This window comes from Sebastes umbrosus, chromosome 13 (genome assembly GCF_015220745.1).
Source record: "Sebastes umbrosus isolate fSebUmb1 chromosome 13, fSebUmb1.pri, whole genome shotgun sequence".
NCBI lineage: Eukaryota > Metazoa > Chordata > Actinopteri > Perciformes > Sebastidae > Sebastes > Sebastes umbrosus.
This window is the reverse complement of record NC_051281.1, coordinates 15,808,967-15,834,665: the sequence shown is the minus strand read 5'-3', so window position 1 is coordinate 15,834,665 and position 25,699 is coordinate 15,808,967. Positions and strand designations below refer to the sequence as shown.

General features: G+C 40.0%; 1 protein-coding gene across 8 annotated transcripts in view; it reads right to left on the bottom strand.

The window, feature by feature from the left end:
* The window catches only part of dlx1a (distal-less homeobox 1a), a 32,805-nt gene extending 7,933 nt beyond the window's left edge, over nt 1-24,872 (bottom strand). The window contains exons 1-4 of one of the 8 annotated variants that reach the window (XM_037789419.1): nt 24,781-24,863; nt 7,403-7,531; nt 7,058-7,130; nt 6,836-6,891 (exon numbers count right to left, since the gene is read on the bottom strand). The gene's annotated coding sequence lies outside the window, so the exon portion shown is untranslated. Of the gene's footprint in view, nt 1-6,835; nt 6,892-7,057; nt 7,131-7,402; nt 7,532-24,780 lie in introns of all 8 variants that reach the window. The other 7 variants (XM_037789424.1, XM_037789421.1, XM_037789418.1 and 4 more) reach the window with 7 other exon arrangements.
* Nucleotides 24,873-25,699: the final 827 nt, after the last annotated feature.

Below are 25,699 nucleotides of genomic sequence, written 5' to 3'. Positions count from 1 at the left end.
TTATCTGACATTTTTTTCCCTCCTTCATACATTTTGTTCCTTATCACATACAGATTATTTTGAACTTAAGTGAACCTTTTATTCCCAGCAAATTAAATCTCTAACGGCAAAAACTTCTTCTGTGGATGAAAAGGACTCTATAATCAACACGTGAGTAATAGGACTTAAAGCTGGTCATTGCAGAGCTGAGAAGTCATATTTCAACTCCTTTTCTCCCCCCTTCAGTGTTCAGAGCAGCTCTCTCCTCAGAAAGCTGGGGGTCACGGTGTGGAAAAGCCCCCAACGAACTGGTAGAAATGCTGTCCCCATTACGGCAGCAGCAGGGGTCAGGCCATGGCAGCAAGCATCCAACCTGCCCCGAAATTGGCTGCAAAATGACCAATTACCTGAGTGAAGGCTGGGGAGAAAGGACTTGGAAAAATATGGCTTTTACTTAATTCAGCTAAACTGTAAAAGAAACTAGTGTCACATTGACGCTTTCGTTCTGGCTACATGTTACAGTTTCCTCACCTGTTAAGAGTGAAGATCAAATCGTCAACTAATCAGAAAATCAATTTTAAAGATGATCGAAATTTAATCAACTCTTAGTCGTGTAGTGATGGGAAAAGAGCCGGAGGAGTAGAATCCATATAACACAGCTATAAGCATGGGGAATTATTTCTCCAACACTAAAACAACGATTGATTAAACATCTTTACATGTAGGTCTTATTGAATTAATTTCCCCTGCAAATGGAAAACATGCAAATTCGCCAATTAAGTCATTTGCCCATGGAGAGCCGGGCTGCTTGACGTTCAGCTGCCACTGCGCCTTTAGTCTGAAACCCCTTTTTAGTTTTTGTTAAGAGTTAAGTCTCCAACAAAGACGGGAAGGAGGTCAGCACTCAGCCAACACCTGAATGCGCCTCTCTTTTTTGTGCTCCCCTTGATCCCCACAGTCTGTGCCTGTCATTAGTCTTAATGATGGAAAATTGTCATGTTGATACAAGTCTTGCTCTCCCCCTCTCTTCTTTGTATAAGTAGAAGGTGGAAGCTCCATTCGTAACAAAACCGTGGACACTGCATTTGTGCCGGGGGAGAAAAAAGGCTTTAGATGCTCTTTCCATAGCTGGGATAATTATTCCTACTGTGACCTTAATGATTCTCTCTGTTCATCCTGCATCTCATCCACGCGCCAGGCCCTCAGCGGAGCCCAGTGTCAGGGAATATGAAAAACCCATATAATGAAACCATTTTGGCTGATGGAAAAAAAGGGCTACTGAAGCTGCACTTGCTACAAAGACGGCTCAATTATATGAGTAATTGTGATAATTTTCCCTCCATTCACTGCTTTCTCTGAAAGGTAAAAAACACAGATGCTGAAAGGGAAATTACTTGGACAATATATAATCTGTGAAATGGTCACAACAGAAAAAAAAAAGATGACTGTAAGAAAGTGTAGGGACTATAAATAGGTATGTTAATGCAGGGCACATAAACACACCCTTAGAAGCTCAGAGCACTACGCTGTCCAAGCTCATGTGAATAGAAAAAAAACAACAAATGACCATTGAAAAAAAGCATGATAAAAGTAGATATGCAGCTGCCAGAAAATTAAACCTCCTTCTCCTTCCAATTGACAAATTTCAGCTCCTGAAAATGCACCCCCATAGTTGGCTATCATTTGTTGTTCTCTGACAGGAAAAGGATAATTACCTCTCTCAGAGGCAGGAGGACTGACATGCCCTTTAGACTTTGCCATGAATGCAGAAAGCTTGATAGAAAGCTTGAGGAATAATTTTCTTCTTTGCCTTTCCTTTATGTTCAAGAGCATGTTTTGTTCAGGAGAACTTGGAGATGGCAGTATTGTAGAGTGCATTAAACCATGGGTGTTCATACTGTAAATATGACATCCGCCGTGCCTATCAGCTTCTCCATTCGAGGGGAAAAACTCTGAAATGCATTAAAATTTCAATTTCATCTCGCCGGGAGACAGGCGAGATAGTGAGATATGCATTACTTTTTCCTTTCACAGTGGGTATTGGATTAAACATTTCCTCTTCCTTGCTGAAAAAAAGAGCTTTCTGTCAGACAGGAGTGAGGCCGCAAATTCAAGTTTTGTGGAGAAAGAAATTCATTGTATTCTACGAAGAAGTGTGCAACACATGTACATCTGCATGAAAGCAAATGCTAAATTAACTTGTCTTGTAAGAGATCTCTACGCTTTGTTTCTGCCGATACGATAGTTAGATAGATCGTTTTTCTCTTGCATGTTGTTTCATTAAGTCCACAACCTCTTCCCCCAAAAGTGCATTTTCTTCCCCAGAGAAACCTCCCACATGTACGGACGCCGACCCCTCAGGCCCTGCAATCTGGAATAAATCTTTCCAGACAAGCCGACCAACATTACAGCCTTTGCAGCTCAAATACTTGTATCACACTCAAATGATGAGTCTCTGTCACACACCATGTCATCTGTTTCACCCCAACCCTCCAATAACTTCCGTCCCATTGAGCAGCCTCGTGTGTTATGGGGGCCAAGACAGCCAGAGACCCCCTGGTCCTACCTGATTGTGCCTCCTGTAACACGGAGAAGCAGCCTGGGCCCAACACCAGCCTATACTGAGCATCGCTTTTTTGTGTAGCACACAAATACACGCTCACAAATACACACACACACACACAAACCACCAATCTCAATTCAGTGCACCCCACTGTGCACTTCCTGACAGCCTCCAGAAATGTTTTCAAGTTGTCAAGTCTCTGCAGTAATAGTAGTGGAGAATACAACAAAACAATAATCATGTGATCAGAAATTTAGCTTATGTAAAGACGGCGAGAATAAAACTGTTTGGGTTGCTTCTTACAGCCTCTTTCATTTGCTGTTGTCACTTTGCTTCACATTGAAATCTGCCATAATGTTTTCACTATTTGGTCACTTTGACACTGAACCAAATTGGCTCCTTAAATCAAAGTCTTTGAGTTGCAGCAGCTGATATTTGAGCACAAATTCATTTTTACAAACAGATTTATTTAGCTTGACAGAGGTAAGGGACTGTATAAAAATGATTAGGGAGAGGGGACGGCTATGTGTTTTTGTCTTTTTGCTGTAGGCTGGGAAACCGGACTTTTTTTGGGAGAGCGTTTTCTCAGCCCAGATTACTATTTCATATTTTATTTATTCTCACACATATCAGGCTACAACATCATCTGATATAACTTTCAACATTAGTGATAATAACGGTTCATTTAAAAGCTTTCGGTTTGAAAAAAGCTGTAATGTTCGTTTAACAGGATGCCTATGCTACGCTAACGTTGCCAAAAGCAAATTCTACTTGGTGGCTACGTGAAAGTTAACGCTCTGTTAACACATTAAGGTTTAAAAAGCAGTAGGCCATCTTAAAGGAACAGTGTGTAACATTTAGGGGGATCTTTTGGAAAAAATGGAATATATTAATCATAACTATGTTTTCTTTAGTGTTTAATCACCTGAAACTAAGAATAGTGTTTCCGTTAGCTTAGAATGAGCCCTTCATATCTATATAGGGAACGGGTCCTCTTCACTGAGTCCGCCATGTTGCTCCGCCATGTTTCTACTGTAGCCCAGAACAGAAAAACCAAACACTGGCTCTAGAGAGAGCCTTTTATGTTTTGCGTTACCTGAAGGCCACCGTAGTTCTCCGACACGCTCTTGAAACTGCGATAACGTGAGCCTACAGTAGTGTTATTATGGTAAGGATGGCCTCTGAGCGAGGCAAACGGTGTTAACATGGTTTTGCACTCGGCGGCTCCCGTTACCACAGTCTTTGAAAGGGAGGAGTGAGCGGAGGGGTACTCAGTTGGTTGCAATCTGCACACACCACTAGATGTTGCCAAATTCTACACACTGTAACTTTAATGCTCTGTTAACATATTAAGGTTTAAATAGAAGTTCACAATCATACATTATTTATGCCCTTTTAGTTTCTAATGGCAAACAAACAAATAGTTCCAACTTAATGATGCTGTATTATTTTAAGACACTGGAGAGAGGGTGTTGGAATAATTTTCTAAGTCAAGAAGGTGATCCAAAGAGAATATGAAAATCATCAGAGAGGGTTTTTACTTTTTAAAGATATGACTCAAGTTTCAGCTCCCCTCACCACCCCAATCATTTTTGTGTGCTGTGCATAATGAAACAACACTACACTAAAATAATAATAATAATGCTGCTGTGGTCCGGTGAAACCCTTAAAAGTCTAACAATCGTCATTTTCACATACTAGATAGTTATTTAATCTTTACATGCTCTTCGGTGGAGGGTCTAAAGATAGCATGTGTTGCATGCTGCACAAATTTTAAAGCCCTGTGATGAAAATATGCAATTTGTGATTTTATATAAATAAAACTGCAAACTCTGGCATAAAGAAAGCTTTTAAAACCCTTCAGTTAAATCCAAAATGCATGTTGGTCAAGCCAAAAGTGAAAGGGGGCTGCTTTCCTTAGGGGCTGTACGAAAATTATTAGGGTGGGGAGGGGGGATTGAACGTCATAGCTCACTTTTTTTAAACGTAAAAACTAAGACATTATTATTTTCTTTGGACCTTGTTCCTTGACCCAATATTCCAGTAATTCCTTACATGACGCTTATAACATTTTTTGACACATTAGCCATGTTTCCATTCAATGGTTAAGCGAATTTTAAGCACACTTTTGAAATGCTGCAAAAAAAGAAAGGTGAATTTGGCTTGTTTCCATCAACTGGTTTTGAGCGAATAAACTCGGCTACAGCATAATTTGGTCAGTAGTTTGGTGCTATAGGCTACGCATGGTTGTAATCCGCCAGTAAACAGATCTTAGAAGAAGTAGAGGCTGCGAACCAGAAACAAAACAAGTCGCCTTGGCTATCTAACCCATGTAGGAGAGAAAAATGGAAAAAGATCATCAGGAATTTGTTTCAGTATTGGTCATGTTTCATGTTGTCTGGAGACGAAGACAAGAACTTTCCGATTGTTGTCCTCATATGGAAAAATTGACCTTTAGGTGCACACTAAATCCATATTTTTGATGAAAATATTTGCTCACATTTGTTTTTTTTTAAATAAAACAAAATCTAACCCTCCCTTCAGCAAAAAGTAAAAATATCCCATCATTTTCATACTGTCCCTAACCTCACAGTTTGGAAATATGTTTTTTTTCCCCCTGACAGTGGCAGCATGAAAACTCCTGATCATACACGCGTGATTCATAGATTTATAGGCATAAATGTAGGGTCTATACTGCTGCACAGACACTGACCCTCAGAGAGAGGTTGCCTGATTTTGTTCTTCATCGCCAGCAGTCTGATATAAACCAGTCTGACCTACAGCTGTACCTCACCGATATTACTAGCCAGGAACAGAGAGCCTCGTCTTCCAATTACACCGCTGCACCGCTGCCTGAAGCTCAGCCATCTATGGAGAAAGCTAAGACAAGGCTGTCAGAGATTTTAATAAATGTAGGGAACACTGCATGGGAAAAGTGTTGCTGTCTCAATAGAGTGACACAGACAGGCCAAGGCTGTCAATGGAGCCCCTAATGACAGAGTAAGATAATGACAGACCCCAGTTAGAATCAGCAGGAAGAGGAAGATCAATCTGCAGCCAGAGAGGGAGGGATGTGAGGAGGGGGACCAAACTGTGGGCTCTTTCTTTTCTATTTTCTCAGTTTTAGCTCATCTCATACATATATCTCTGTGCTGCAGCTGGCTCCGCGTCGTGGCGGGGCAGCTCTGCATTAAGCGCACAGTGGATCAATAGCCATTACAACTCCCTCACAGCCTGACACATCGCAGGGCCACAGTTGACATTTCACTCAGGGCCGCATTGATCCCCAGTGCACAATATTCCAGCCCCCAGTTAGTGGCCGAGCCTGGGGTCTGGCTGGAATTGAAAAGCAACGGAGGGGGGTGTAAACGGCAGAGGGGCGGCTAACCAGCTGCACCGCGCTACAAGTAAACAGCACACCCCTTGATGCATTCCTCATTTTCAATCTACTGGTTTTCCTGCCACTACTGGCAATCCGAGAGGCTGTATCAGAGGATCAAAGCTTGACCTTATGTGAATTATTTATACACGCAGATCAGTGTATATGTGTGTGTGTGTGTGTGTATCAGGCAGAAATAGCCACACTGACATCATTGTTGATAGCATCTACAGCATTTTGCAGACCAGTGGAATCTGGTACAAAAAAACCATCTAAAATAAGCATCTAGTGTAATCAAAAAGTGGGAGTTTCCAAGAAACCTCAAAATAAACACGGAAAAATCGCAGACAACACAAAATTAGAGTTAATTTCTTTTTAATTGCCATCTGAGGCCTGAGATGCTATCTCTGTGGTCAGTTTTACTTCTGCAGAATAACCACTAAAGCTGGTACAGTGTTGAACTCATTCACTCATAGAGTAGCTGCAAAATGTGTAAATCCTTATCCAAAAATATAAATAAAAGTTCAACAATATCTAGTGTACGTCTACAGCCACATTAAAGATGTCAAGACGACCTTATAACAAAAATATATTACAAATTCATGCAATACTATTTCTGTATTGCATGTATAACCTGCCTCTCTGTCGTTTGTATTGTTTTTGCCACAATCACGTTTTTGAAAAGAAAACATCATCTATATCGTCATGAAAATGTTCCTTATCTAGTGCACAAAAGCTTGTGTGTTCACTGTGTGAGTTCTCGAAGCGTTGTAGTTAGATAGGGGGGAAAAAAAGGGATGTTCTCATAACTCCTCTGCCAGTGAACACCGCTCCCAGGTTTGATTTCTAAATTGCACTTCATAATTGTAAGAGAGGGGAATTCCCAGATAAAATGGCTACAAGAGATTAAATACCTGTCAGGTGTAGTGTGACTGCATTGTTCACTGTGAAGTATGATGGAGGGAAATTTCTGTGGAGAAGAAACATAAAAAAAAGTGTTATTTTCTTTTTTTCTGAACAGTTTATCTGAACGATTTCAGTCTTAATAAAAGATGCAGGTTGTTTTCTACTTGTTGTCTCTACTGTATATTTAATGTATGTGTGTGATCACTTGTTCAGAAAATCTATATTCAAACCGTGCGCCCTGCCTTAACATCAGATATTGAAAATCTCTCACACGTGAAACCTCTGCACCTCCTCCTAACATGTCTAAAAAAAAATCACATAAATAAGTTAAATTATAGGGATTCACACTATAAATATATCACAGTTTACACAGTCTACATGTGAAGGCATGAATGCATTAGATTACAGGTCTAATGCTGTAATTGAATTCTTGCTCTGGGCAAATTTGATTTAATCAATTGCTACCACCTGGCTCCGTGTTTGCAACAACACGGGAGACCGCACACACAGAATCAGAATATAAAAAGTGATTTAATAAACATTAAACCAAACAACAGATACACATATGTGCACACCTTAAATATCGCTGGACACAGTGACACCATAGGGCAGAAAAAGACCTGCAGCTGCCTCTGAATCAGATCTTTAATTTCTATGTGGTCGGATACAATGCCTGTCGTCACATAGTCTGGGGTCATTATGTACTGGGAGAGGGAGAAAAAAAGAAAGTGTACATGAAGATGAGAGCAGGTCTGCAGTCACAATGCTTCCATTTAACATGGCGGATTGATGGCGGGGGGTTGTGGAGCGGCGTCTCGCCCTCTCAGCCCAATCGTGCGACCCGGGACGGCCTGGCAGAGAGACACCGGAGCCCCGCGGGCTGACAGAGGACTCTCCCCATCAACACTCACATAATGCTGCTTTGGCACACACTCACAAGTAAGACAAGGCTTTACTCCGAGAGCTGCTGGCACGAGTCCATGTGGACGTTTGCCAGGGCAGAGGATACACCTAATGTTTAGAGTGTGCATATTGTTTGAATTGTTAACTGCCACACAGGATTAAATACAAATGTCAACCATTATATTGAATTTATAGGGTGAAAATCTGTAATTTATATATCAATTATGGATTTGACAAGCCAGTTTTAGCATTGGTGGAATGTAACTAAGTACATTAACTCAAGTAATGTACTTTAGTACAATTTTGCAGTTCTTGTACTGGAGTATTTCCATTTTTTGCTACTTCTGCTCCACTACAATTCAGAGGCAAATGTTGTATTTTTTTTTTACTTCAGTACATTTTTATTACAGTTTTAGTTACTAATTAAGATTATTAATACAAAATATAAATCCACTTATACATTATTATATATTATTTTAGGTTAAGTTACCCAGCAATATATAAAGTATGACTATGTAGGACATTGGAGCAGAACAAAGGAGACGGATGTCAAAGAAGACAGGAATCAGAATCAAGTTTCGCCTTGAGATTTCTGACAAAAAAATTTAATTTGAAATGTAGCGTGTACAAAATGTTTAAAACTCAGTGGTGGAAGACATAATATACAATATTTACTCACTTTTATTCATCTTTTACTTAAGTAAAAAGAGCAATACTACTACTACTAAAAAAAACATGCTAAACTCTTGCTAACTAGCTCAGCAGAGTAGCAGTAGGCTAACTGCCATCTCAGCTTTTGACTTCTAGTGAAGTTCATGCGATTTGTGGTTAAGCGACCATAATCACATATTTAATTGTGTTAAATAGCAGATTTGATCATTAAATTGATTTAAATATACTGTAAATATTAACAGCATATGGATAGACATACACAAAGTTGTTAAAATGAACAATAATGCTAACATTAATGCGACGTACACATAGTTATATAATATATATGATTTAGAAATGGGCCGTTCTGTAAAATTAATACTTTTACTTATTGTACTTTAGGCATATCTTGAGGTGACACTTGATTCTGACTCCTGTCTTCTTTGAGATCCGCCTTTTTTGTTCCGCTCCAAAGTCACTTGTTCGACTGGTCAATTACTATGTTTTTCTCTCTCGCATCCTCACAAAAGTCAAAATAGATGTTTTCGCAGCTCCATCTTATGACGATGTTTGTGTGAATTATTCAACTTTTGCTTTTTATCAAATAACAACTTGAAATACCTTTAATGCAAAAAATAACAATTGAGGGACAAGACTCAAACTCACTTTCCATACGTCTGTCATCTTTCTCAGAAAACTCCAACATCATTCACCTCCGTTGTATTGTGATGGAAGCACACAATGCTTTGATATACAGTAGCTAGTGATATATTGCATGTGTGTTTTATATTAAGAGCTTAAGGGTTGAGTTTCACATTGAAGATGACTGTTGAGAGTCACCTTTTGGACAGTGAAGGCAGCACTCTGCCCTGACTCTGCTCAACAGGAAACACCTGCAGAGAGCAACACATGTTGGTCTGCAGGGAAACCTCCGCTGTCTAATCTTTGCACTGATGAAATATCCCTGAGTAAAGAGAACTGTGACCTTGTTCTGATCATGTGTAGCTCTGGATAACGTTCAAACGCACCACCAGGGAAAGCCTGACGGAGAGGCATGTAGTGTTAGCGGAGCTTTTTTGAGCAGCTTGATGGAGGGCAACAAGCTGAAGCCTGGGAGGAGCTTTAGCTGTGCAGGAGCTCTGCTTCTTCAGGCTGTGTGAGAAAGTTTTCTCCCTCCATGCAGCCTGGTTAAATTAGCCCCAGAGCCAGAGTGTGGACAGCAGCTGGAGTGCAAGAGTCAGCTCTGGCAGTGGTGATAATCAGCAGGGAGGATGTGGAGAGAGAAACCCTCAGGGAGGAGGGGGATGGCAGAGAGGAGGGGTGGTGGTGGTGGTGGTGGCTGTGATCTTACAGGCCCAATCAGAACCCAAGTGGAGCCGAGGCCTCATGCAGTGTAACAGCACACCATCGCGCCGCAGCACTCAACATCCTGGACACAGAGCAGGTCTCCTCCCTAACCGGCTGCTTAACCCTTTCAGAGTGTGTGTGTGTGCGCAGCTCCCCCGGCCCTCATTCGCTCATCACCGCACTAATCAGCCTCAGAGACAGCAGCTGCAGGGAGCCCCACTCCTAACCTGGGCTGGAGAGGCTGTTATCCTCAGCAAGAGGACTGCAAATACAGAGCTTAGTGTTCTCAACAGGGACCGCAGAGCATCCACATGTCTGACACTGGCTGCTTCCTCTATTGTGTCACAGTCAACTCAATCGTCAGACAGGCTAAACAATGTCAGCAGATAATGTGGCTATTTATCAGACAGCAGGGGTGGAAGACATACTCAGAGGATCCTTTACTTAAGTAAAAGTAGCAATATTAAAATCGAAATCCATGTAATCACATGCAGAAATAAAAGCATGGCACAGAAAAACCTAACTAAACTAAACTAAACTAACAGCCAGCCACCAGCCGGTGATCAAGATGTTTTGGCTTCACTTTTTGGTATAGATATTATCTATAAAACCAATGTGTTTATGATTAAATTGAGAGCATAGAATTGTCTATTATTATCTAGTTCTTATTGTTGCTAATTTTGCTCTCGAAGTGCACCGGATTGAAGCATTTAACTTTAAAATGTAGCTAGCAAAGGGGTAGTGTGAATATTCCTGTGTTTTTTCATATTGCAATATATATATAGCAGAAAAAAAATATTGTAATGTCAGTTTTTTCCAACGTCGTTCGGCCCTAATTTGTACATTAACAGAGATGTAGCAGAGTATGGAAGTGAAAACAGTGCTCTGTTTATTTTAATGTGAAAATGCAATAAAAATAAGTTGTCGCTAAAATCAATGAATAATCGGGAAAATAATCGGGATCTCAATATTGATCAAAATAATCGGGATTATCATTTTGGCCATAATCGTGCAGCCCTACTAACACATATATAAAAACAAAAACTTCAACCTTCATTTCATATAACATAGCCTATGTTTATGTGCAAAACTTCAAGATGTTGCACCAAAAAGTAGAAGAAAGAAATGCTACAAGCCCCAGGTTTATTCTGATAAATCACTTTTGCCTAAACCATAGAAATGTATGATTTCCATGAAATCAGCAAGTAACATGAGCAGTAACTGATCTAAAAACCAGGAGTAGGCTTGTAACTGCACTTTGTCGCAGAGAAACAGCAAACTAGCCGGCTCCGCCACATAATGTGAAAGCTAACTGGTGAGGTCGTCATTGTCGTCATAGCTACCGTTAGCTAAAGCTCAACGTCACTCAGCTCTCTGCCTCTGTATGGTATGTATAATTGTATTATGATCATTGATGCAATGACGTATACACAGCATTTAAATGCTGTTATTGGTCCAGATGAGGCTAATTTTAACTACTTTATATATTGCTGGATAGTTTCGTCTACAACTATACATTATATTTTATTTGTTGATCTTCTTCTAAGTACAGTAACCACCTATAGCTTTCAGATAAATGCAGTAGAATAAAAAGTACAATATTTCACTGCAAAATGTAAAGGTGTAAAAGTAGAAATAGTCAAGTAAACTACAAGTACCTGAAAATTGTACTGAATTGTGTATTTATGATGTTCTTGTTTTCTGTCCATTTATTGCACTGCTCGAGTGACCACAGGTCAACATTAAATCAGTGTGAGTTTAAATAAAGCACTGATTAAAAAGAATAATGTACTGTAGTAGTAGTTCCTACAGTACTGGTAGTCGTGGCATATCCTCACTAAATCAGACTGCGGGTCAAACCAGCTCAGAGGTTACACGCGACCAGCGGTTCATCAGCGTGTGTATGACACATGGACATGACGGAGGGTGAGGAAGAACGTCCGGACAGGTAGGGTCAGAGCCAGGTCTGATTACACAGCTGCTGATCCTCCACAAAAACCCAGAGACAAACCAGCACCCCATTCCTGCTCCGGTCCTTGAATCCATCCATCCGCTGATGAAACAGAGCCAACCTCAGATACTCCACACTGCCTCGTGGTGAGGGATACAAAGTTTCGTAAGAAAACACTAACTTAGGTTGACTTTCTGCAGAACAGTTTGTTTTTGTGTCGCTGTGTAAAGGCAACAAATGTGTTCAGAGTTCACACAAATGAATTACTCACAGTCAACGTCTAGTCCAAGAAACACTTCTACCAAAGAATTGAGTGATACTGGCAGAGCCGATGCGATCTCCGAAGCCCAGCTTGACATGACATGAAGCAACGATTTTATGTTGTCTGTCAAATATACGGGGAAAGGAAAATCAATGCAACTTGACAGCATTACATAAAGAGCTTTTGTGCCTTGATATTTCTTTTCTGCCAGTGTACTTTTGTCTGGGGTGTACAGAGTCGTTCTCAAGGCCCAGGGGGAGCAGAGCTGGCGAGAACAATGTGGGAACCCGAGGAGGAAACTGCACATGTTGTCTTTTCTCTACAGTTTCTGCTGTGACTCCAAAAGAGGCTGCATCTTTACAGACCATTTCATACGGCAACATCATCCATCAATGCAGACAGCTACAACTGCACCTTCTGCACAACTTGACCCACCGAATTCTTCTGAGATGGAGACGTTCAAAATCAACAGCGCCATGGATGTGAAACCCTTCAAAATACGGGATTAATGTGCAGGATTGTGATCAAATCAATTTAACATTGTTTTTGGAAATGTTACACTCAACGTTTGTTTTCCTAATCTCTCTTCGTTATTTTCTGCGCTGCCAAGTGCATTTTGTGGCCTTGTAATGAGCATTTTTGTAAATGAACAGTGATACACTGTATAAATTGCTAAATTGACATTTAAGTGCACAATTGCATCAAAACACTCATTCAATATAACCAAATTAAGTGCATCCATCTGCACATCATTAACTACAGGAACAGTCCACATTTACAGTTTCATGGAATACGGGAAAAAAGGTTTGTGGGGAAACTGACCACTTACTGCAGCAGCGTCCATATAATCTGATTACGGCTAAAACCAGAGTTTAGTGCTGGTGACGAGGCTACGAGCGCTACTGACTGCCCAGGTGCAGCCAGGGAGAGCTGGGTGTGTCTGTGTGGCCCTGCATCACTCCAGGCTTCACCCTGCAGAGCCTCCGCCATGGCTGAATGCAACCGCCTGCCCACTCTCCCCTCTCGTCTAGAAGAGGATCAGCGGCGGCTTAGAGCTGCCCGGGCTGGGAGGTGAACAAGTGGGGCTTTGAGGAGCCCTCTGCCAGTCAGACGGAGAGCTCCAGGCCTCCAGCCCTCAGGGGTTAACCTCTCAGACTGCCAAGCAAAATACTGCAAGAGTCTCGCAATTACAGAGACAGTCAAAGGCCACACGCAATTTCCAGAGCTATTTACACAGTTAGACGGCCCCCCTCCAGAACTGCCAAAGAATAGGCAGAATTAAGACGGTAGAGAGGTACGCTAGGCTTTTAAATACACTTTGCCCTCCTATAGCTGCAATTCATTCACAAAGAAACTGATGGCTAACGCGAATAATAGAATATGTCTGCAACGCCTGACGCATGCAGCATATATATAGAATACAGATACATTCAAAAATATGTTTATAAATTCAGAGTTTACACGCTTACAGGAACACCTGTTACAATATAAGAGGGCTCAAATAAAGGTTTTATTAATGAACCTTTGGGAAGCTTAAAATGTTGGATCAGCTTAGTTGTAGGGGTTGGATGATATAGATTAAAAAAACAAACACAATATTGATATATAAAGTGAATGATATAATAAATTAGCTGAAAAATCAATGGAGAATTTGTTAATAGATTAAAAATTAGCCAGGAATGTTTGTTTTTGGCTAATTATATTGATTATATTATATTACATGATATATAAAAAAAATCCAATATTGCCATAAAACCATCCTGCTAATGATTTTCAACATTGCTCACCATGGTTTGAAATAGTAGTTCTCGACCTAGGGGTCAGGTCTGCAAATTAATCCAAAATAGATGAGGGGTAACCAGATGAAAAAAATCCAACTCGGTATCACGCCAAAGCGCCTGTTCACCAAAATATAGCGTGTCAGTGTCAGGTTTTCTCGCCGAGGCTTGATTATTACACACGTGTATGAAGGTGCAGTAACAGCAGGAGGCAACAAAATCACTCACTTAGGATTAGGCAACCAAACCACTTAGTTAGGTTTAGGAAAAACGTCATGGTTGGCCTTAAAATAAATACGTAAACTAAGTAAAATATGTATGGAAACAACGAAACAAACATACAGAAAATGCGTCACTAAAAAACACGTCACAAACGTCACTTATAAAACAAAACACCGGTTTCGAACACCAGTCTCCTGGTTGAAAGTCCTGTGTTTGTTGGACCCATCCACCTCGCCTTATTCTACATCACTTTTTATGTTCACACTAAGAAAATAACTTGTGATCAGTAGACACATCGCTTAATTTTAAGGGGTCACAGGCAGAGGTTGTGAACCAATGGTCTAAGTTATTCTCATGGTATATATAGTCTATAGTAGGGCTGTGTATTGGCAAGAATCTGGCATGATATAGTATCATGATACAGGGGTTACAGTTCAATATATTGCGATACTATAAGCAGGCGATATATTGCAATTTTTTAAATCTAATTTTAGGAAAACTGTCACAGTATAAAGAAAACCCCACCATATGCATCCAATTAGAGTAAAAAAAAAAACGTTTTTATGCGATCAGAACAGTGGGATCTGCATTTGCATTTACAACAGTACCTGTAGCATCCAACATCATAGCACTAGTTTGAGAGGACACATACACTGAGAGGGGGCATCTCTTTGCAGATAAAATAAAGTATTTACTGAGTTAATCTTTGCATGCAAACTATTAATTAAAAATCAATATAGTTTTTGAGAATCGATACAGTATCACATAACATAGTATCACAATATTCAATATTTTCTTGCATCCCTAGTCCATCGTGTCATTTATTGGATGTACTGTGTTATATTGTAAGCATCCACGTCCCCTGTATTAAACAGTGTATCCAGCCACCTGGCTTGGTCCTGCTGTGCAGCAGCCTATGAGGTGGTCTGTAGAAGAACTAGTTGTCGCTCCTGGCAGGCCAGTGCAGCGGTGCTCTCGGTGGACCGCAGGGGCCCCGGCAGCCTCTAACCCGCACAGCTGTTCTCCAGGTCTAGAGCCTCTCCAGAGCCCGGCAGTTCCTCCTGCTTTGGGGACCGCCCGCCCAGGGGGCACGGAGCACTAATAATAACAACATCCAACATGCAGGCCCGGGGTCAGACGCAAAGCGTGACCCTCCCCATCACAGCACCAGAACCTGGACAGGAGCCAGGACACAGAGCCACGCTGCAGCCTGGGAGAGCTGGGTGAGGAGCGGGGAGGGGTGGGTCTGTGGGTGGCTGGAGCTTTCAGGTCTCCTTTCACTTCCTGCTTAGTGCCCCAGCACCACCACCACCATTTTGGGGGTGGAGGAGGGTTTGCAGAGAGGATCATTATGCAGGAGGGAGGGACAGGTCTTTGGATATGGGTGGATTATATTTGGAAGCTTGTAGGCGGTATGGTGGCTTAGATTTGAAAACGTGGAGACTAGATGATAAACGATGAATGTCATACCTGAAAAGGATAATGTGCCGATGGCAAACTGCTGAAAATAGCAACGAGGCGAAAGCATTTCGCTTCTCGGCACCTGCGTTTTGCTGTGGCTCACCCACACAGGCAGCACTGAACTGCAAGAACGTAAGTATCTTAAATGACAGAGTGGAGAGGCAGAGCAATATCTGCTCATGCATCTAACTGGAGCTTCTGGGAGATCCTGCTGGATTTAACACTCATGTTTATAAGTAAAATACATTGTAAATTGTTTATTTGGCTTCCAAATCAACAGATTAATCAAAAAATTGTGACTTAAATCAAAGAACCCATGTGCTTCTCCTTGTATGAAAACTGAAACAACAAATTCCTGCTCTGAATAACAATCCTGAGTTTGTTATGTTCAAGCGTTCAGAGTACAAACACAAGAGCTCCTCCCCAGTCAGGTCTTACAGGTCGGCCAGCGGTGCACTTGTGGTTTCTCACACACTCCATATGAGGGGGAATGCTTGGCCCTAATTAGCACCGAGCATCTGGCAAATGTCAGTGTGTGTCTGTGTGCAGCATTCCTATTTACTTAGTAAGCTCGCTGGAAAAAAAACACGGTGAGAGCGTCGCAGTGTTTCAGACCGGGGTCCTGGGAGTGTTTTGTTATCATATTGTGAGTGACATATGTGTAATTTAATAGCAGTCTTCTCACTATCCCCTGATTCTTGTGTACGGTTAAGGTTTACTGGGCATTTCTCATTCTACTGTAGGTCACACCCCACCAGCATATCCATTACTGTGTTAGCTTAGGACACTTGTATAAATCTTCTGAATGGCCTTCGCTACTGAATTTGATTTTGTCATCTCACTCCTCTTTAGCAGATCTGTTACTTAAACCGTTCAGTATGAAATGGATAATGTTGCCTGTCTGTTTGCCCTGCAGCCAAATAATATTTTAATCGCTTGTGATTGTGGGGAAGCAGTTGAAACTGAGAACATCACATATGAAGAGAAAGTTTAAAACGGCACATAATCTGACTGGATTTTGGTTCCCATGAACGCAGCAGAGAAACAACCTGTCTTCACATGTTTAGCTTCTACTGGTGTTATTCAGCCCGTTCGCACGAAAAGGCGTATGAATGACACAATAATGTGCAAGGCATTTAGTGTGCTGTGATGGTCAGCACAAAATCACTTCGTATGTAATCCACGTAATTGTAAACTGGGAAGTATAGAGACCGGCAAACCCCGCATAGGGAGGAGGTCGGTGTGGAGGGGTGGGTCAAAAAACACAGGACTTTCGCCCAGGAGACCGGTGTTCATGTCCCGTGTGAAACCACAAGTCAACATTGATTCATTTGTCACGTAACTTCCTTACTTAAGTTACACCACTTCCGATGTTATTTTGACCCAAACCGCGATCTTTTCCTAAACCTAACTAGGTAGTTTTGTTGCCTAAACCTAACCAAGTCGATCTATTCCTAAACTTAACCAAGTAGTTTTATTTTGAAAAAACGGGAGCAGAAATTGAGACGTGCATCATGTGTTGCTAGGAAGACACATGAAAAATACATTGTTGAAAGGCGTGCCGAAGTGTCTATGCACACAAATTAAATAGATTCAATTTCGTAACTATTTCACAAACTGCCGTGAAACTGTGTTGTTTGTACGCCATGTAGTCTGTACTGACTGCAATGTAAATACATCCGCGAACATATGCTACACTCAGAGCTAGTGATGTAGAATAAAAAGCGAGAGACCACTTATAGCGGGCGGGTCCAACAAACACATGACTTTTAACCAAGAGACCACAGTTCGAGAACGGTGTTTTGATTTGTAAGTTACGTTAGTCACATGTTTTTTAGTGACGGGTTTTCCATACTTATGTTAGAGCGTTTACGTGCGTATTTTACTTAGTTTATGTATTAATTTTAAGCCCAACCGTGACGTTTTTCCTAAACCTAAACTAAGTGGTTTTCTTGCCTAAACCTAAATGAGTGGTTTTGTCAATCTAACTGCGGACGTTACCATAGATTTGATGCGTGGCGTACAAATCACAAGCGAAAAGTGGCGTACAAATGACACGCAAAATGTCCCTGTAATTTCGTGTTATTTATACGCCTTCCTGTGAGACCGGGCTGTGTTATTCTACCTCCTGACTTTTAACATAAACTAACCACATACACACTCAAATACTCTTTGTACACACTGATCACAACCATAACACTCTACTTGCCTTTTATACAAAGTTGAAAATATTCCAACATGTAAACACCCAGGTGAAACAACAAAGATAAGAGTTCACAGTAGTTCAGTGGACTGGCTCTGAAAGCTACAGTACAGAAGCAGACAAGTAGAGTTCAGTCGAGTCGGCTTGATCGCAGCCGCGATCTCCAACCTGACAAGATTACACAGAGGCTTCCTGTCTCCTCGGCCCCCGATACCATCTCAGTCTGACTTCTCGCTCCCCTCCCATGCGGCTCCGTCCCAGCCTCAGATAGCACCAATTACAGCCTAATGGGACGGTTTTAATTAGAAAACTACATCTAGGAGAGCACATGTTCGTCCAACTCCACATCACGGCTCATTTGAGAGATTAATACGGAGGCAAGGTCGCGCAGTACAAGAAAAGTCAATGCTGAAAAATAACAGCAAGTCAAGGAGGCCATTCATGTGCAGATCAAAACTAAAAGCCCACCCTTTGAGTTTTCTGTTGATTTTTTTTTACAGAAATAACTTCACAATTAAACCCTCCATGCTGCGCAGCACATTGGCACATGAATGTTCTTCCAACTAATAACTAATTTTCTTTTAAAGCACACATTGAAAATTAGTCCTCCATGGCTTTAGACCAAACTTCCTGGTAGATGTTAATATGCCATATTTTAGTACTACACATGGAGTAAATGAAAACCAAATGCCACAGCAGGTTCCAGTCATTGATGATTATATGTAGCATGATGACTCAAAACTCACAGGGCCATTTGCATTTGTTCAAGTCAATTAAAAAAGCACAACAGGAAGAAAGGTTTTCAGTAAGCTACATCATCTTCATCGGGCTGTAATGAAGGACAGGATTATTTCTGCAAACACGCATCACTTGTGACAAAAATAACACGTCTCGTCACGCAGCTGCTCGCTCACTGTCAATCACGATAACAAAATCCAGCGCTTTATGTGCACTAACTGGTCTATTTGTATGTTATCTAAATAGAAATCTGGCTTAATACACACTCGATTTCGAAGTGCACCATAAACCCAAATCATTTAGCCGACAGATGCAATCATAACCACGAGCTCTGGTCGTACACAGATGGAAATCAATTATCGTGAATATTGCAAAAAAATTAAATAAAAACACTGGCATATTCAGGACTTATTCATTTCATGCACATCTGCCATTTATTCTTCATCATAATGAACATTTGCATCTGTTTATTGCAGGAGATTAAAATGTCCTATGTAAAAACAAACCCTAATTTTTGCTGCTATTTTTAGATTTGCCGTCACTTAAGGAGATTTACAGAAACAAATACTGTTTAAATATGCACTGCCAGAGGAATCGTGTCATGTTTATGGAGAGGGGAACTATCAGACTGGACGAGGGAGTTCTAAACTATCAACACCACCACTTTCATCACATCCTTCACTTGAGCAAATTACCATATCAGCAACGTGATCTGAAAGCAGTCCAACAAACCACAATCTCTGCCTTCTAACGCACAATTAAAAGATGTCAAACTCGGTTTCTTTTACACTGTTTTGGTTCTGGCTGTCAGCGCATCAAACATTATCTTAAAGAGGACTCATTTAGCAGAGAAAAGGGACCGGGCCAGGTTCACTGACGGTGAAGAGGGGGCTCGGTAGCCTCGGGGTATGTGGGTAAGCAAGGAGCACAAAAGAAATGTGAACACGATAAGAAAAGCAGTGATGGTGGGAGGGGTGGTGGGGGGGTGGCTGGCTCTCTCCTGGGAACCTGGGGGCTAAGACGCTGGAGCTCCTCCACACAGGTATCATATTCAGCAGGTCCCTCAGTACAGCTGGGCTCCGGTCCAAAACTCCCTCACTGTCTGTCTCAGTGGAGAGATGTGGAGGCGCCATAAGGTAACAGTAGCAGAAAACGCCAACAGGTGAAACCAAATATTCAAGTCAAGCTTGATACTGTTGTTGTGTCATTTCACAGAATAATGGCCTTTCTGCCTGCTTTAATGTAAGTTACATGGAATTATTTGCATGATTAAACTTGCTAGGGAAAAGCGAGGAAACGCGAGCATTAATGGATGTTCCTCCCCTTTTTTTTCTTGTGAAATAATAAAAGTGAGAGAGGGTAGATTGAAACCCATGACAGTTTCAGACATAAATCAACCTCCCACATCTCCACTCTGACACAACATAATAGACAGACTGTGTCCCCCCTTACAAAAGCGCAGTGACTGAGGGCCCACTGCTGGATCCACTGTAATAGCCTCGACTCCAGAAGAAAGTGCACTGCCTTCTTTAGATTTCAATCCACCGCACCTGAATGGCTGATAGACTGCAGAGGGGGAATAAGCTGAAATAGATGTGTTGAATATTGCACTTTTCAGCCTGGATGTAGCTTTGTTTTTTAGACATATAGACACTTCTATGACATCTTAAACACTAGAAGACAGAAATGTTCTTCATGATCAAGACAGGTGATGCAACAGCTTCGTAGTGTATTTCATGACTACAGCACATGGTATTCAGTTTGGATTGAAAATAAAGCTGCCTTCACATTACACAAAAATTATAATTTTGATCAATATTGAGATCACGATTATTTATCACGATTATTCATAGATTTTAACAACAAAATATTTGTATTACACTTTCACATTAAAATAAACAGAGCAGTGCTTTCACTTCCATGCTGTGCTACATTTCTGCTAGTATACAAATTAGGGCTGCATGATGTTGGAAAATACTGACATTGCAATATACTTTTTTTCTGCAATGTATATTGCAATATGATAAAATACAGAAATATTCCCCCTAAATTTTGTAGGCTACATTTTAAAGTTAATTGCATCAATCTGGTGCACTTCGAGGGCAAAATTAGCAACATTAACAGGCTAGATAAACAATTTTATGCTCTCAATTTAATCATAAACATATTGGTTGCATAGATAATATCTATCCCCAAAAGTGAAGCCAAAACCTCTGGATCGCTGGCTGTTAGTTTAGGAAGCACTTCATTTGATATGCAGAGTTTTCTATGAGCAGAGCACGCATCAATATCGCAGGCGATCATGTTCTTTTAATTGTGGGAAGCCAAAATCGTGATCACGATTAATATTCGATTAATTGTGCAGCCCTACTTCACAAGATTTGCTCTACACTCAGCGCGAGGTGTGGTGCAGAGACTTGCAGAGGCAGCAGGTAAAATATCTCCCCAAAAAGAGTGTAAGGAATGCCATTCACTGTTTCTAGGCAACAACAACAGTTGCACATGATTTCATTGGGTGAGCTTTGAAAGGTCAGCGGCAACCAAGGTCAGAGTTGAAATAATTTGAACTTCGAGCGCCGAGTGTAGCGCTTCCCTCTAGTCGGGCGGCATCACTCTCTCCATAGGAAGACAATGGCAGAGTCAGCGCAGAACGATTTCATCGCTGATCATGTGTAGACAGCTTAAAGGGAATACAATTTAAAAAGTCTACAGAGAGAAAACTGTTGCTGATTGTTTACTAAAAAAAGGTATTTTCAAAAACACCACTTGTGATGTATCAGAAGTAGTGCTGTAAGTAACGATTCATTTAATTATCGATTAGTCTGCCAATCAACTATTGGTCCGACCAACAGTCCAAAACCCAAAGATTTTCAATTTACTGTAATGTAATGAAGAAAAGCAGCATATATTCACATTCACACAGAAGTTGGAACAATAGCATGTTTACTATTTTTTGCTTGAAATTACTATCTAAATCGCTCCAAATTACAATAAATTTTTGGTCTATTAATCGACTACTCGTTTAAGCTCTAATCAGAAGTGCATACTCCATACTGAACCGAGGGGCACTGCTTTTAAAGTAAGACAAAAATCAAGCACAGTAACAACATGTTTCAGGTAAGATCACAATTTTGGTTGTTAAAAATTACTAAATATTATGTGCAGGGTGATTGCTGCTTTATGAGCGGTTATGTGCCGGACTATTCCTTGGTTAGGACTCAGCTGGTTGCTGGGCCACTGTTCATCTAACTCTGTGCAAGAAAGCGGATGTGCATATTGGTGCCTTCAAATGACACTTGTGAGCTCATGTTTACAACATGAGAAGTCGTGTACACTATATGCTCGGCGTTCAAGTGCTTAAGTCGTGAGAAAACCGCTGCTAAGCAACGGCAATATTAACGTTACTGTCGGCGTCTCGAAGCCACAGAGGCTAACAATTAAGCAAGCGGGTAACATAATGTAAATGCAAATACATAATGACAAGATGAGGCCGGAATATCAACTTTTTCCTTAGACATATTATAAAATTACAAAGAAAAACAATAAACGATGAAAATTACAATATATTAACTTATTATGCACCGAAAAATTAACTTCCATGGCCTCCGCCATTTCTGACAACGTTGACAAACACGTCACAACTCGTAACCTCTGAGCTTTCAGAAACTTTCCACTTACGAGGTCATGAATACCACAAGAGGGGGGCGTTCATATGGACTCCTCTCATAAACACGGTAAACACGATCCCATTTGAAGGCACCATATTTCCCAAAATGCCGAGCTTTTCCTTTAAATAAAACAATCTCCTTTATGCTTTGAGTATTTGCAGACAGGTGCAATGTGACATGAGGGCCAAGGATAGACTTAGTGTGTGAACTGTGGGGGTAATAATTAAGCTTCTGTAAACTCCACTGTGTGGTCTGAAGGAGCAAAAGGGGTTTCACAACCTTCTGACAACTACACAGAGGCCTGCAGATCGTCCAAACAATCCACATCTACACCAGTTTGCTCACCAGATACAGTATGTAAGGACTGGAGTAGGGGCATCGACATGCTGCATAAAAACCTGACGATGATGGCTCTATTAAACAGTCGTGTACTGCTGGTGGAATTAATGAGATAGCACATGTACCTACTAAACAATAATGTCACTTCCCACTAGCAGGTCAGTCGGCTGAGCTTGTGCAGTGCAATGTGAAATGTGCACTCACAGCAGAAAAAAGCAGAGAGAACTACAGTGAGATGAGGCCCCTTGTGGCCACGAGTGGATTCAATCAATCTGAATTAGAGATGTGAAGGGTTCCAAGGTTTTGTCTTGTTTCATGTGAAGAGGGGGAAAAAATTGAAAATTGACCCGGCAGCCTTCATTTAGTGACAATGTGCTAAAGTATCATAAAGTATGATGGGTATTCATCACAGTGATCTGCACAAGCGGGGGCAATACAGTGGCCCAAAGGTTTTCAATTGAAAACCATAATACTCATTAGTGTAACACTCAACATCAGCGGCAATCAGAAGTTGCATTAGCCGTGAGAGGGTGCCTGGACAAAATTACATCTCTCAAACGGCTCAAATATATAAAACACATACTGGAAAATCCATTAATCAGGCTAGCTGGGATCTATAGCATAGGGTTATGCACTGATATTTCAAATCCTATATGAATGTCTATAGATTGTCTCCTTAGGCCTCATTTAGGTGACACTCAAGTGTTGAACTTTTCAGTTTCTACGGCCCCTGACAAGCTGACCAAATAATGTTTTCTTTGCAATTTCACGTTATTCATCATATAAGGGAGGATGTGATAATTCCCTCAAATATAACGATACGATACTTTATTGTCAGACAGATCTGAAATGTGTTCTGCATCACAGCAGCTCCATTTGCAACATCACAAAAAGGACAAAGACAAGAAACAAGGATACGTACAATTAAACATTACAATCACAGAAGACGATATTCAGGGCCCTTCAACGTACATTTGATCTGGGATTAGGCTCCATATTTAGTTTTAGGATTGACTGGTGTACGAAAGAGTGCTTCAGTCTAACCTTATTAAATCGTGGAACCCTGTATCTAAGATTTGATGGTAACAATTCATATTCACTGTTCAAAACATGGTTGGGGTTAGAGACGATGGTGTTAGCCAACCTTAATATATTATTATGATAGGCTGATTCATAGATTTTCTCAAGGGGTTGACCTACAATCTTTGAGCAGATTTTCATTTGGTGGAGCAGTTTTGAATGCTAAAGAATGCCGCAAACAGAATAAAGGAAATAAGTGAATCATTAATACAACATCATGATTTTCAAGCAACAATAAAGCAATAAGTCAAATATCCTGAAGTGTTTGAGGAACTGAAATAACAATTTATTCAACTGATAAAGGGAACATTTGGAAATATTTACAGCTAAGGACCATAGTGTGGTCTGTCATTGGGTTTAAATTAAATTATATTTAATTCTGCATCAGTAGCCTATTTTATTAAATAACTTATTTAATACTCACACTATGTTATGCAAATGCCTGAGATTAATATGGAAATTAATAAGATATATAGAGTGAGATGACTGAATTGTACACTGATTTTTTTTAATTGACTATATGTATATGTGTTTTTGTATGTGTATATACTGTGTGTGCGTACATGTGTATGTATGTATACAGGATATATATATGTATATAAATAGATTTTATTTTATTTTATTGTTTTTACTTATTTATCTATTTTTTGTATATAATATGTTTTTCCTGTATCTACACTGGCTTATTTTATATTAATATTAGGTTTGTTAAATTTCTTTGTACTGAGAATAGATAGATAGATAGTAACTTTATTGATCCCGAGGGAAATTCAAGTTTCCAGCATCACAGTTCCATAGTGCAAAAACATGTTAGTAAAAAGGCAGTAAAAAAGTTAGTAGTACACAGTACAAACCACAAAACAATATACCAGATATAAAAATACAAAGAGATGAAGAAAACTGTTAAAAGTGAATATAGTGCAGGGTAACAGCTGCGATACACGACTATTAAAAAAGTGAATATAGTGCAGAAGAGACTGTTAAAAATGAGTATTGTGAATGTTATTATTGGGGACGTTTGTGAATGTTTGTTCTATTGTTTCAAAACAAAAAAACAATAAATAAAATATGGAAAAAAAAACATATATAGAGTGAGATTGGGGAAGAGCTATGGATGAAAGAAGTTAAGTCTACTAGCATCTCTGAAGTCCCTCTAAGGTAAACCAGGTAGAGTTCTGGCTAGCAGTAACAGGTTTTACTGCAGCAGCCAGGCTAATTGTATAACTACTGTAACTACGTATATGTGACAAAAGTTGTATAAAGACACTTGTGACTCCAGAAGGAGCTGCACTACAAGTGTGGAAATACATTTAATATTCAGTTTCCGTTAGAAAGAGTAAGTGAGCTTACCAGACCTTTGTAGCTGCTCGTCTCTGCTCGAGGCTACTAGCCGCTACTAGCATAACCATGGTAACGAACCAGAACCTCACAGGTGTTGGAGTTGCATTGTGGGTAATGTAGGCGCCATGTTTTGACAGGGAAGAAGAATGGGCCAACCATAATAAAACATATCTAGGGCTCTGCTGCATCAAGTTTAGTAATGTTTTAGCCATGTTAGCTAGACCTTTTTACTTTTTTTTAAAACTTTTTTCATTTTTTCTTCGACATACCATACTATAAATTTATTTTCTCGTACTATACCATGACTTTTTTTTCGACTTACTATACTATGACTTTTTAAAAAAACTTTTTTCACTTTTTCTTCGACATACTATAAATTTATTTTCGACACAATATACCATGACTTTTCATTACTTGATATACTATACTATAACTTTTTTCTTACTTTATTACACATTACTTTTTTTTACCTTTTTGACATACTACACTATGACTTTTTTTCGACATGACTATTTTTTTAACTTTTTTCGTCATTCTGTACAGACTTTTTTTTGACATAGTGTAGTATAGTATGTTTTTTTTAGACATATTATACTATGGCTTTTTAAAAAAAAAAAAATCTTTGACATACTATAAATTTCTTTTAAAAGTTTTTTCTCGTACTATACCATGACTTTTTTTTTTTTTAACTTTTCGACACAATATACCATGACTTTTCATTACTTTTTTATTACTTTATTTAGTTACTTTTTGACCTTTTTGATAAACTATAGTATAATTTTTTTATTACTTTATTACACATAACTTTTTTGACTTTTTTTCGACCTTTTTTTTTTCTTTTTTGTCATTCTCTACTGACTTTTTTTTTAAATAGTATAGTAAGATTTTTTTATACATATTATACTATGACGTTTTTATGACTTTTTTT